This window comes from Heteronotia binoei, chromosome 20, assembly GCF_032191835.1.
Source record: "Heteronotia binoei isolate CCM8104 ecotype False Entrance Well chromosome 20, APGP_CSIRO_Hbin_v1, whole genome shotgun sequence".
NCBI classification, from domain to species: domain Eukaryota; kingdom Metazoa; phylum Chordata; class Lepidosauria; order Squamata; family Gekkonidae; genus Heteronotia; species Heteronotia binoei.
Genome location: NC_083242.1, coordinates 20,284,473 through 20,298,789, shown reverse-complemented (window position 1 = coordinate 20,298,789; position 14,317 = coordinate 20,284,473). Strand labels below are relative to the sequence as shown.

At 45.1% G+C, this 14,317-nt stretch overlaps 1 protein-coding gene across 1 annotated transcript in view; it reads left to right on the top strand.

Annotated features, from left to right (window-relative positions):
• Positions 1-14,317, top strand: part of XYLT1 (xylosyltransferase 1) — a 339,162-nt gene that overhangs the window by 175,829 nt on the left and 149,016 nt on the right. The window lies entirely within an intron of this gene.

Here is a 14,317-nt window from a genome sequence, read left to right as displayed (position 1 = left end):
TGGTGTAGTGGTTAAGAGCCAGTTTGGCGTAGTGGTTAAGTGCGCGGACTCTTATCTGGGAGAACCGGTTTGATTCCCCCACTCCTTCGCTCGCAGCTGCTGGAATGGCCTACAGATAAAGTAAATAGAACAAATAATGTTAATCAAGTTGCAAAGTAAAGGGTTATTTCAGTTTCACTGCTGTCTCTTCATCTAGGGATCCAATTGCTCCCCCTGGCCTGTATCTTGGTGTTTCAGAAATTCTTATTGTTTGTTTGATGTAGTGGTTCGTTTGATGTAGTGGTTAAGTATGCGGACTCTTATCTGGGAGAACTGGATTTGATTCCCCACTCCTCCACTTGCAGCTGCCTTGGGTCAGCCATAGCTCTCGCAGGAGTTGTCCTTGAAAGGGCAGCTGCCGTGAGAGCCCTCTCAGCCCCACCCACCTCACAGGGTGTCTGTTGTGGGGGAGGAAGGTAAAGGCATTTGTAGGCCATTCTGAGACTCTCTCCTTGAAAGAGCAGCTGCTGTGAGAGCCCTCTCCAGCCCCACCCACCTCACAGGGTGTCTTTTGTGGGGGAGGAAGGGAAAGGAGATTGTGAGCCGCTCTAAGACTCTGAGTGGAGGGCAGAATATAAATCCAATGTCTTCGTCGTCTTCTTCTTTGCATATTAGGCCACACACCCTTGATGTAGCCAATCCTCCAGGAGTTTACAGTAGGCCCTGTATGAAGAGCCCTATAAGCTCTTGGAGGATTGGCTATATCAGGGGTGTGTGGTCTAATATGCAAAGGAGTTTCTGCTTCAGAAAAAGCCCTGGGAAAAGGACTTTCTCCACCTAAGACCCTGGAAAGCTTTTGTTAGTTAGCATAGACACTGCAGAGCAGATGAGTCAAGGGTCTGACTTGGGACAGAGCTGCTTCCTGTGTTCATGAGCAGAGCGGTAGGGCTGGCAGGCATAGGAACCCATGCTCAGTCCTCTTGGCATCTCCAGTGAAAGAATCCCCAGGCTCAAACAGATGAGACAAAGATCTCACATTTCTTTATGTCTGCAAAAGGACAATTGCAGCCTCTTGGGGCTGTGCAGGGAAGGGAGATGGTGTTTAACCCTTATCCTCCAGTTGGTTTCACTGTTCAAAACCGGACTTCTTGGTTTGTATTTACCTGTTATAAGCATTTTAAAGAGAAAATTCTTTTTTTTTTAAAGGACATGGGTTTTCTTCTTCTTTACAATAGGCATTCTTCTGGGAAACAAAATGTAAAGGGTCTTGAACCAGGAAAAAGCAGGAAACTTTGGGTTGCTCCCATGATGCAATTGTAGCACTTCAGATTCTCAACCGAAGTGACATCATGCTATGAGCATGATGCTGATCTGGTAGGCCCGTGCAACCTCCCACTAAGTGCCAGTGCCAGGCTGGCAACCATAGAGAATTTGCAGCTGCAAATTTCGGTATTTGTGCACCAAAATACCATGGCAGGGAAAGAAGTAAACCCTTGGCTGTCAAAGTTGTATGAAGTGAAAAGGAAGACTGGGGGGGGGGGGAATGACCAATGTATGGGGAATAACTAGGGGTAGAATTCTAGCAGGAGCTCCTTTGCATATTAGGCCATGCCCCCTGATGTAGCCAGTCCTCCAAGAGCTTACAAGGCTCTTAGCACAGGGCCTACTGTAAGTTCTAGGAGGAGTGGCTTCATCAGGGGTGTGTGGCCTAATATGCAAAGGAGCTCCTGCTAGAATTCCACCCTTGGGAAGAACCAAGGTAGGACAGTAGGACATTGTCTCTATGTATGACCGTAAAAGAAAGTTGTCTTATAACAGCAGAGTGGAATTCAGCTCAGCTTAGCTCTTTGTTTTGGCCAGTTGGCAACACAGGGGATTGTCTTCTGGCAGGTAAAGGAGAGTTGCTAATTTTGGTGGTGGGAAATTAAAAAAAAAGAGTCTAGTGGAAGGAACCCAAGAAATAGCATCATAAATAGCGCATGACTCTTTTTTTAAAATGTTGCTGTTGGGTTAGGGGAAAATGGCTTATTGAAGTGAACTAGCTCAGAGTTTCCAGTCTAAAGATGTGATCAAAGAAGTGTTGATGGGACAGGGGGAGAAGAGAGGAGGTTGCCTTAGTTCCCTCCTGTGTTGAAATGGATGAATTGCGTAACTCTACAGATTGCTCGCCATGTGTCACACCCGCTTTCTTTTTTCCAAAAAACATCCTAATATTGCCTCATATGTGTATTTGCTTATTTCGGGGGGGGGGGGGGGCAGAACATGCAGCAACTTTGGGCTTGCTTGTGGGTACTCTGGTTTTGTTGCTGAGAAGGTTGGTGTGAGCTAACAGCTTTACAGACCAGGGGCCCCAGACGGTAATCTCACATAGATCCAAATCACTCCCACTTGAATTCTAGTAGCAAGGCTTTTTTTGTAGCAGGAACTCCTGTGCATATTAGGCTACACCCCCCTGATGCAGCCAGTTTTCCAAGAGCTTATAGTAGTCCCTGTACGAAGAGCCCTGTGAGCTCTTGGAGGATTGGCTACATCAGGCGCCCTGAGACACCTAGGTGAGAAGGGCGGGGTATAAATCTTAATATAAATAAATAAATAAATATGCAAAGGAGTTCCTGCTACAAAAAAAAGCCCTGTTTAGACGTCATCTCTGTCTTTCTAAATTTTTCCTTTAACTGGTTCCCAATTGCCCTTCACTTGCTTCCTAGACCACACTCAGTATTTTCCCTCTGCATGACTGGTCTAAGGCCCGCTCTAATAATAAGCAAACAGACCATGCTCAGTTGTCAGGATGTGGAGGTGGGACCTAGATTCTTCCTTGCCAGTTTGGTGTAGTGGTTAAGTGTGCGGACTCTTATCTGGGAGAACCGGGTTTGATTGCCCACTTCTCCACTTGCAGGTGCTGGAATGGCCTTGCAGAGCTGTCCTTGAAAGGGCAGCTTCTGTCAGAGCTCTCTCAGCCCCACCCACCTCACAGGGTGTTTGTTCTGGGGGAGGAAAGTAAAGGAAATTGTAAAACACTCTGAGATTCAAAGTGAAGGGTGGGGTATAAATCCAACATCATCTTCTTCATCTTCTTCTTCCTCCTCTTCCTCAGCCCTGCTTCCTCCAGCTCTTCCACTGAGGGCACCTGAGTCCAAGTTGCTGGGCTGGTTGAGGGGTTCATTATGATGCCAAGAGGCATGCTCAGACTTAGACTGATCAAGATACTTAGACAATCAAGTAATATGGCTACCCCAATGCAAGACAGTCTTAAAAAAATCTTCCTGGCTCACAGATAACACAGGGATAAAACAGTCAGTATGACCTTTCTCTGAAGGAATCCCTGCTCATGCCTGCTTCCTTGTAGATAAATCTTTTCTCATCTCATTGAAATGTGTTTGATTTTTTTCCTTCCCCTACACATAGTCTTGACGTTGTTATTTCTTAGATCTTCTTGAACGTGCAGGAAAGTCAAATTAATGCACAACATTAAATACATTGATTTTTTAAAAATTAATATTTTACTCAAAAAACAGAAGAATTACTGTAATGGGCCAGTCTGATATCCCGCTGAATGTCCTACTTTGACAGTGACCTGGTATGAACTCTCTCAGCAGATTTTAGCATCGGAGAGTTCTGGCTCTGATCCAGGAGGGGGGCTTAAAGGGGGGGGGGGGACTGTTTGAACTTAAAACTTCTCAGGAAGAAAACAAAGTGCCAGCCCTTGTCAGTAACATGCTAGGTTTCCACAGGCAGGGAGTCTTGACTTCGAGGATCTTTGGGCATGCAGTACCTAGTTTGGTGTAGTGGTTAAGTGTGCAGACTCTTATCTGGGAGAACTGGGTTTGATTCCCTACTCCACAACTTGCAACTGTTGGAATGGTCTTGGGTCAGCCATAGCTCTTGCAGGAGTTGTCCTTGAAAGGGCAGCTTTTGTGAGAGCTCTCTCAGCCTCACCCACCTCACAGGGTGTCTGTTGTCGGGGAAGGAGATTAAGGTGATTGTAAGCCGCTCTGAGATTCTGATCCAGAGAGAAGGATGGGGTATAAATCGGTGGTGGTGATGGTCTTCTTCTTCCCTACCTCACTCTGAAAGATGGTGCCAGGTGGCAACTGAGAACTTGCAATGCAGTCCAAAGGAGAGTTACACCCAGGGCTTTATTTGGTAGAAAAAGCCCAACCGGAACTTATTTGCATATTAGGCCTCACTCCCTGACACCAAGCCAGCCGAAACTGCATTCCTGTGTGTTCCTGCTCAAAAAAAAAGCCCTGGTTATACCCATCTAAAGCCAAGGAATTTACAAAAGTGTAACACATGTTAGATATTGCATTCTCTGCAAAACAAAATTTCGGACCAATAATCTTTATTTTTCAATTATATTTTATTTGTATAATTATTTTTCCCCCAAAGCCAGATTAATAACTTTGGCCATGAAATTTACCTTCCAAGCTCTGAAGCCAAGATCTACAGCACATCTTTCTGTTAGTTACTCAATATTGAATAGGATGGCTTGTCAGAAATCTCATATGCTGACAATATAGTGATTTCAAGGTGATTCTGTAGGGATGGCTTAAGCATGCCGTTGCTTAGTGCTGCTTGGTAACAGGTATTGTTGGTTTTAAGGCCTGTTTTCTTATAATTATACAGAAGGGAAGGAAGAGATTGCTCTGTTTCTTCAGATTAAATTGAATGAAGCCATAATGGGAAATATACAACAGTACTCGGTAGACACTTTAATGGAGCGGGAAGTTCAGGCTTTAAAGACCTGCAGCGTTCTTGGACTCCCTTCTCCAAATAGTTTATTGCTGCGATCTGGGAAGTACATGGCTGCAGTTCATAATAACCTATAAAAGTAATGTTGCTTATTGAAAGCACCCGGTGGTTGGTTAATAGTGCATCTTTGCAGAACAGGAAGAAGCCGGTAGAAGAGGAATTAGGCCTGAGCCTACGCAGCAGAAGAGGTGGTAGAGGCCCAAGTTCATGGAGGTGGAGATGGGCAATGTCTAGGAAGGCTTCTGTGTTTTTTAAAAAAAACCAGCTCCTTTAAGAGCATCAAGAGCTGAATCCAGACCGGCAGTTTAAGCCGACACAGGGATGGGACCCAGGGGGATCAAAAAAGCACATCCAAAAACGTGAACATCTGTCTGCCATCCCACTCCCCAGTGCCGGATTAAACCCTGTGGAGGCCTCTAGGCAATCAAAATCTTGGGGACCCCCTCACCAATTATCTCAGAGTAGGAGCACACTGCCCCCACTGCAGCCTTCAGGCATCTTCTCAAAAGCCCCTTTGACAAAGTTGCAGGGGAGAGGGAGAGAGAGGCAAACTTGGAGATGGTGCCACAGCAGCTGCACCAGGCCAGTTGAGCGAAGAACGGCTCAGTTGCTGGCTGCGCGTGCAGGCTGGGAGGGCTGCAAGCAGGGAGAAAAGCAGCAGAAAAAGCCAGCCTGGGCCCCTAAAGGCATGGGGGCCATAGGCCAGTGCCTACTTGGCCTATTTGTTAATCCGTCCCTGCACTCACCTCATCCATAGGTGCTCCAGTCATGCCTCAAAAAACTACCGCTTTGGAAGTGGTAGCAAATTGGAGGAGCACTTCTGAACTGCCTTCCTGGCCGTCTGAATGGCCAGGGGTCACCGGAAACACAGGGGTTCAAGCCCTTGAGCACTGTAGACACTCCTCCAAGGCACGCGCTGCCTACCCCTGTTCTGGCAAACAGACGCGCACCATCGGGCCGTCCCAGGGCGCTTCTGTTCATGCTGGCTCACTTCTGGGTTGGCTGGACTGAAATATCTCTTTGTGATGCGCTAGGGTTTTTTATTATTATTATTATTTGTGGGGAAGATGTGTTTTATTTTATGTGGGTGGGGGCAACATTAAGAACTGGCATCTCTCCTATCTTTCTTCTGAAAAGGTACAGCCTGCTCCACCTGTGGAAAGCCAGGTTTCTCTTTCACTGTTTGGTGAAGTCTATGGTGCATTTGGAAAAATCTCTGTTGGCTTAGATGTCTGGGTCGTGAATGCTGTGTCTCCTACTTTTTTACGCTTGGCAAAAAGGGAACATTGTTGAAGAATTTGTGGTCCTTTTCCAGCTGTTTGCTGCAGAGCCAGCCTGATCTGTATGGCTTCAGAATGAAACAAAGAACCCCAGGAGAAAAGCTGGGTTTTCTTGTCTACTTCAATGAAGGAGCAGATTGTTTTCTCCATGTTCTTATGCCTTGACAGCATTGCACATTTCTGCCTGATGGATGTTGAGTAGAATTTCTCTGCGTGTGCATAAAGCTCCTGTTTGAGAATTCTCTGTAAAGTTCAGCCTAGTTGTTTCAGGGAAGACTTGTCTGTCTCCCTGCTGCTTTCATACTTTTCATATACTTAAAAGGGGAAAAGACTTAAAAGGAAAAAAGCTCTTTGTCCACACAGTGGTGAACTAGCACAGTTTACAAGAAGAGAAAAATAGGAGACCTCAAAACAGAGGTGGGAAAAGGGACAGACCACAGAAGATGCTCAGCAGTCTCTGGAGATGGACTTGAGAACTTATGGCTGTGGGTGGAGCCTTCAGGGCAATGCCCAACTCCAGAGCCAAACAAGAGGAGGAGATGATGATTGAAGCAGCTGGGCATGTTTAGCCTGGAGAGGAGGCGGCTGAGAGGTGATATGATCACCATCTTCAAGTACTTGAAGGGCTGTCCTATAGAGGATGGTGTGGAATTGTTTTCTGTGGCCCCAGAAGGTAGGACCAGAACCAGCAGGTTGAAATTAAATCAAAAGAGTTTCTGGCTCAACATTAGGAAGAGCTTTCTGACCGTTAGAGTGATTCCTCAGAGGAACCGGCTTCCTCGGGAGGTGGTGGGCTCTCCTTCCTTGGAGGTTTTTAAACAGAGGCTAGATGGCCCATCTGACAGCAATGAAGATCTTGTGAATTTAGGAGGAGGTATTTGTGAGTTTCCTGCATTGTGCAGGGGGTTGGACTAGTTGATCCTGGAGGTCCCTTCCAACTCTATGATTCTATTCTATGATATTGGATTTATATCCCGCCCTATACTCTGAATCTCAGAGTCTCAGAGCTGTCACAATCTCCTTTTGCCTTCCCTCCCCACAACAGACACCCTGTGAGGTGGGTGGGGGCTGAGAGAGCTCTCACAGAAGCTGCCCTTTCAAGGACAACCTCTGCGAGAGCTATTGTTGACCCAAGGCTAGGCCTCGGATTCAGCGGGAGCTCACAGGAGCATAGCTCCTGAACCTTTCTGAGAGTTCCACCTCCTTCCCACTTTGTCCATTGAATAGTAGGTGCAGCTGCATAACAATCCCTGGATGAGCTCCACCACCTATTTTTCTACAAAACGACTTCTGCCCAATGCCATTCCAGCAGCTGAAATTGGAGGAGTGGAGAACCAAATCCAGTTTTCCCAGATAAGAGTCCGCACACTTAACCACTACACCAAACTGATAGGAAGAAGATTTCAGTTATCACTAGGATCTACCATGTGTTTGTATCACTTGCTTCCAGTTCCTTTGGCACCAAAAAATCCATTTTGTCCTGTCTCAGGGGATAATTGATAGTCAAGATAACTAAGTAGAGTGTTAATAGTTAGTATTAATTCCTGCTCTCATGCTGATAGCAAATTAGCTTTGCTCGACTCTTTGTCATATGTACTCAGCAGGCATATGTGTAATTAAAAGGGCAGCACATTGGGTTCACAGAAGTGCTGAAATTTTGTTCGCTATAAAATGTCCATATGTTCCTTTGGGATGGCAGATTGCGGGGGGGGGGGGGGGCAACGTGATTATGGGCTCGCTAAGTAATTACACAAGTTTGTGTTTTGTTTTTAAACATTCGTCTAATCTGAAGCATCCTCCTTTTACCAAAAATGGATCTTTTTTTTAGAGGTGTGTCAAATGTTCATGGTTGAAATAGCCATTTGAGGGGGGGAGGATGTGAAAATGATCGTGGACAGCTCTTTTCTTCCACTCACATATATACATCACCTGTTTGGCGAGGACTAGAGGGACAAATTGCAACACAATTTGGGTTGACTTCAGTCTATAATGGGATGTTCATTAGGCATGTTCCCACTTGTGGAATGCTTATTCTAATTTGGTTTGAAGATATGTGTGTGTGTTCTCCCTTTTATGGCTTTTTATGATAGTTCACTGACCATTTTAAGTTCTCAGTGCCTTGTATGATCTTCCCCTTTTTCTTCTTGTGTTATTGTCCAGCTACTCTTATAAGCCAAATTTTTAAGACATCTCAACTTTTAAATCAGATATTAAAAGAGTGGTAAAGCTTCAGTACTGCAATCTGAGCTCTCTGCTCATGACCTGAGTTTGATCCCGGCAGAAGCTGGGTTTGGGTAGCCGGCTCAAGGTTGACTCAGCCTTCCATCCTTCCGAGGTTGGTGAAATGGATTACCCAGCTTGCTGGGGGGGGGAGTGTAAATGACTGGGGAAAGCAGTGGCAAGCCACCCCGTAAAAAGTCTGTTGTGAAAATGTCGTAATGCTCTTTTTTTGTAAGCTCTTGGAGGATTGGATACATCAGGGGGTGTGGCCTAATATACAAAGGAGCTCCTGCTAGAATTCCACCCCTGATTTTAATCAATTAAGTTAGTTTTAAGGTTATTTCTATCTGTTTACAGACTGTGCTTTCCTTGCTGCAAAACATACTAAGAATGGATTTTATGCTGGGTTTTTTGTAATTATTTAAAGCAAATTTTTTTAAAGGAGGGGGGAATGGAGGAATCTGAAGTCAATGTTCTGCTCCTTGTGTATCCTATCATTGCCAGATCCTTTGGCTGAATCACAGCAGATGTTTTGAATTTGATGTTATTTTGACATATGAGGGGCATCTTACTTAACAGTCTTTCTAAACTCTCCAAATGTAGCATCACCATGCTTGAGACTTTTTACTGTAGAAAAGAACAAGAGTCCAGTAGCACCTTAAAGACTAAGAAAAATTTGTGGCATGGTAGGGTTGCCAAGTCCAACTCAAGAAGTATCTGGGGACTTTGGGGGGTGGAGCCAGAAGGCTTTGGGGGGGATGGAGCCAGGAGCAAGGGTGCAACAAGCATAACTGAACTCTGAAAGGAGTTCCTGGCCATCACCTTTAAAGGGACCACACTCCTTTTAAATTCCTTCCCTCCATTTGGAATTATGAAGGATAGGGGCACGTTCTTTGGGGGCTCATAGAATGGGATCCCCCAGCCCAATCTTTTTGAAACTTCAGGGGGCGTTTTGAGGAGAGGCACCAGATGCTATGCTGCAAATTTGGTGCCTCTACCTAAAAAAACACACACACCCCTGAGCCCCAGCTACCCAAGCATCAATTTTCCATTATTCCCTCTGGGAATCGGTCTCCATAGGGAATAATGGAGTGCCCAGCAGACATTTCCCTCCCCCCACCCGCTTTCTGATGGCTCTGGAGTGGGGGGAGAGCCTCCAAACCGGGGAATCCCCTGCCTCCACCTGGGGATCGGTAGTCCTAGTGGCATGGTGTACTGTGGAGGCTTTTGGAGGCATTCCCGGGGAGTCCTAGCGCCTCGATGGCCAAATTACACACAAGTCTAGAAAGCCAAAGTGGCCCCGTGGCGCAGAGTGGTAAAGCAGAAGTACTGCAGTGCTGTGGTCTGAACTCTCTGCTCACAGCCTGAGTTCGATTCCGGCGGAAGCTGGGTTCAGGTAGCTGGCCCAAGAATGACTCAGCCTTCCATCCTTCCGAGGTCGGTAAGATGAGTCCCCAGCTTGCTGTGGGTAAAGTGTAGATGACTGGGAAGGCAATGGCAAAACACCCCATAAAAAGTCTGCCGTGAAAACGTTGTGGAAGCAACGTCACCCCAGAGTCGGAAACGACTGGTGTTTGCACAGGGGACCTTTCCTTTCCTAGAAAGCCAGCAGTGGGAAGAAGAGAGTCAAAACAAACTAAGCCAGAAACCAACTAAACAAGGGACATTTCTTGATCTCTAACATAGGAATGCCACCTTAAACCTTTCTTCTTACACAGATAACACATCCCTGAAACACCTCTGCATTTCTTGGTGCTCTCAGAACTTTATTTTCACTGTGGATGCTGAACTTTTAGCACTCTGCCCAGTTACCAGTGAAGGGCAGGTGCCAAAATACCTAGAGATACTGATTTACCTTCTGATCTCACTTTCATCTATAACATATTGCCTTTAATTGATCATCGTTCAAGGCATGTCATTCTCTGGAGCAAAGCTCAACCTTGTGGGGAGTGGTAGAGAACATTTCTGACAGTAGCCCCTACAAACGTTGCATGCATGGGGGTGGGGTGGTGTAGGAGCACAATCCTCCCAGTCTATAAGCAACCACTGAGCACAGTGTGTACATATGCAGCAGATGTGCATATGCAGACTCAGTCCCCATGACTGGGAACATTTCATAGAATCACAAGGAAGGAAGGAAAGAAATAGATGAGGGAGAGAGAGGTAGAAAGAAAGCAACTTTTACTTTAAATGCATTCTCCAAGCTGCCAAGTGGCTTGGCTTGGAACAGTGAATTAAAAGAGACTAAGGCCTTCCCCAAGCGAGCCAACGGGGCAGTGGGGGCTTCAAGAGGCGCACAATATGTGTGGAAGAGCCACATTTGATTCTTGAGCTGCAGTATGAGCACCCCTGCTCTAGAGGGCCACTGCCAATCAGCACTGACCCTGACAGACCAGAGTTCTGACTCCATGTAGGGCAGCTTTGTGTGTCTGTGTGCGCAGGGCTTTTTTTGTAGCAGGAACTCATTTGCATATTAGGCCACATCCCTCTTATGTAGCCAATCCTCCAAGAGCTTACATGTCTCTTAATACAGGGCCTACTGTAAGCTCCAGGAGGATTGGCTACATCAGGAGTGTGTAGCCTAATATGTAAAGGAGTTCCTGCTACAAAAAAAGCCCTGTGTGTTTGTGTGCACATCCATTCGCGCACTCACGTGCGTGAGCTTATTTACACACAGTTGATTAGCATTTCTCCTGCAGTGTATGTCATTTATAATGCTGGTTTATTAATATAGATATAATCAGGGCTGTTTTTTCTGGGGGAATATGGCAGAATGGAGTTCCAGAATCTCTTGGTGGAAACAAAATTCTCCAAAAATGTTTAAAAGTTTATGAGGGGCTTTGTAATTTCAACATCCATATGCTGTAATGGCCAATTGTACTAAAGTCAATAAAACATAAAAATATTTATTTAAAAAAAAAAGTTTATGAGGGGCACCCATGTGTTTCTCCATTTTCCTCTTGAGAGTTCCAGCACCTTTTTCTTGCAAACCGTACCCCTCCCCCCCCCCGATATAACATTGCAAAATGCATTCCTTTTTGGCAAATATTTGATGTGAGGAAAGAGAAAAGAGCACTGCTATTAAAAATCATAAGTTCCATTTTTAAAAAAGAGAGACAAAACATCAAAGGGATGAGAAATCTTTCAAACGGTGCCTGACTTAGAAATGTAGGGGCTGACTTTTTTCCGCCGGTGAAATAGCAGGATTCAGCAGTTCTCCTGTGAAATAGCCACACAAGCCAGTCTTGTATAGACATTTACTTACAATTTGAAAAGGTTACGTTGAAACAAGATATATTTAGTTTGGGAATGGGGGGGGGGGGGAGCTGGAGTTGGGGGAGAGAGAGGCCACTTCAGACCCAAACTAGAAAAACAGGAAAACAGCACTGCAGATCTCTTCCTTAATAAAGTGTTTAGTGGATGCAGAGCCAATCATGTTGAAGCATGGAATTTGAGATATGATTTCCTGTGAGGCTTAATTGGATTAGTGGGATCATATTAAAGATATATCGACTGGGTTGTGTTTATAGGATTATTCTGGCCTGGTTCCCCTCCCTGCCTCTTTGTGTTTTAGCTAATCCCCTTGGTAGAGAACTGCTTTAGAACAAAGTGCCATCAGGCAGGCAGGACGCAAGTGCGGCTCCCATCTGTTTCTAGGCTATCTTGCTTTCTTCTGCCAGCACAGAACCTGAATTTCACAGTGATGGAAAAATCTGTGGTTTTGCGACTTCTGAGCCTTCCCTGGACAGCAGTTGATGCTTCCCCCCCCCCCTCTTGCTTTGCCCTCATGCAGGAGTTCTGGATTGTCACACGTTATTGCACCCCATTGGAGTGACTGTTAAACACAATTCAGTGCAAGGAAGTACCTAGTTAACAGAACATTTCAGCTATCCCCTGCTCTTGCGGGGAGGGCAGGATATAAATCAAACAAAATAAAATAAGCCTGCGTGTGTGTGTTTGCTTCATTTTGGGCAGGAGCTCACAGGAGCGGAGCTCCGGAACCTCTAAATTTTATCGTGTTCTTCCTTTCTTACCCCCCCCCCCTAAAATAATTGTTTCTGGGCTCCATTATTCAACCCCCCTGTGTGAATTTTGCTGGACTCTAAGCTTTGACAAACTTTCTAACGTTTTCGCCCACAACAAATGGGAAAATAATCAAAACATATAAAGAGACAGAAGGAAATCTTCATCATTCCAATGTGGCCACATCGGAGAAAGTAATTTAAAAAGTATGATGGGGGCAGTGTTTCCCCTAAGCTGAGTTAGCGTGAGCTGGCTCAAAGATTTTTAGCCTCCAGCTAACAGATTTTTGTCTTAGCTCAGGAAGGATGACTCCAGAGCACAATAATTTAGGCAGCAGCTCACAACTTTAACACCAGTAGCTCACAACTTTAATACTAGTAGCTCACAAAGTAGAATTTTTGCTCACAAGATTCTGCAGCTTAGAGGGAACATTGGATGGGAGTAAGGTTTTATTATGACCATTATAATTCAAGAAGCATTTGAAGGTAGATGCCGAGCTGATATAATTTAGTACACCTTCCAGTGATATCAGGGGTGTGTGGCATTTGCAAATGTTATGCAAATGAGTTGTGCTAATGACCTCTGGCACCTCTTTTTCTACTTGATCCCTGTAGATATATATGCTTTTCAGGAATGCTTTGAGATACGAGAGTTCCCATCAGAACAGACGGTTACAGCCAAACCTAGATTAAATGTCTAAGAAATCAGTAACTAACAAGAAGTGGCAGACAAAGGTAGTTTACAGTGGGGAAATGTTACAGTGAGGCAAAAGGGAGTCTGAAATTGTGGTAAATTTGAGGGAAAGAGATCTTGAGGAAACAGTGGACAGTTCGGTGAAAATGTTTCACCACAGAGGCGGTGAAAAAGGCAGCACCATACTGGGGGCTACCAGGAAAGGGACTGAAAATAAAACAGCCAATATTGAAATGCCCTTGCGTAGATCTGTGGCGCAGCATCATTTGGAATACTACAATCTTTGTATCTCAGAAAGAAGGAAGAATATGATGGAGCTGGGTAAAATCTAGAAGAGGGCTACCAAAATGCTTGCAGATTTAGATCATCTTCTCTATTAAAAAAAAGGCTAAAGAAACAAGTTTTTCAGTTCAGAATTATGCAGTGTCTCCTTTAAGCAGTGGAGCCTTGTGAGCAAAAATTCTACTTTGTGAGCTACTGTCATTAAAGTTGTGAGCAAGCAATTTGGTTACTGCATAAGTTAGTTTGCTCTGGGGCGATTTTCCTGAGCTAAGACAAACTGTGAGCTAGCTCATACTAATTCAGCTTAGAGGAAACACTGGTGGTGGGCTGATAGATAAAATTACTCATGGGGTGGAGGAAGTAGACAGAAGGAGCTTTTTCTCTCTCCCCCATAGTAATGCCCTTGGGGATCCTAGATGAAGTTGATGGTCAATAGGATGGAGAAGTGGAAGTCCTTCTTTACTCAATAGTTGTTCATCTGTGGGATCCACTGCCAAGGCCTTGAGCATAGATGGGGAGTGGATATGGAGAACAGCAGCTTGATGGATTCCAGGTGACCTTTTGGGTGTGCTGTCCATCTCCTTCGCAATGAGGCAACATACCCTCTGGCCCAATCAGTACACAGCTCACATCCACTAAATGCATTTTTGTCATAGATTTTTTTGCCATGCAACTCGATGCAATCTGGTCAAGAGAGAAGAGCACTGCTTTGTTATTCATGCGGCGTTATGATTCAGCACACACACCCTATGAGTAATCTTCTACAGCCTGCCAAAAAAACCAACGTTAATTGCTTATGCTAGAATGTATTTGCTGTTGGAAATGTCACACCATAAATTATATTTCAGTTCTCCCATCTGACAAATAATCTACCAAAAGTAAATTGGTCCCATTTCCACTTCTCTTCCACAAATAGGGATGGACATGAAACTGGGAAGATGGAGGTTCGTTTCCGGTCTTGACTCATGGGGCCACACGAACCACGACCCTTCACGGACCTTCCTGTTTACCGAACCAGTTCATTTTGTGTGGTTCATGATGCGGTAGAATGGCCCCACTATGGGCTAGAGATGCCAAAGTCACAGCAA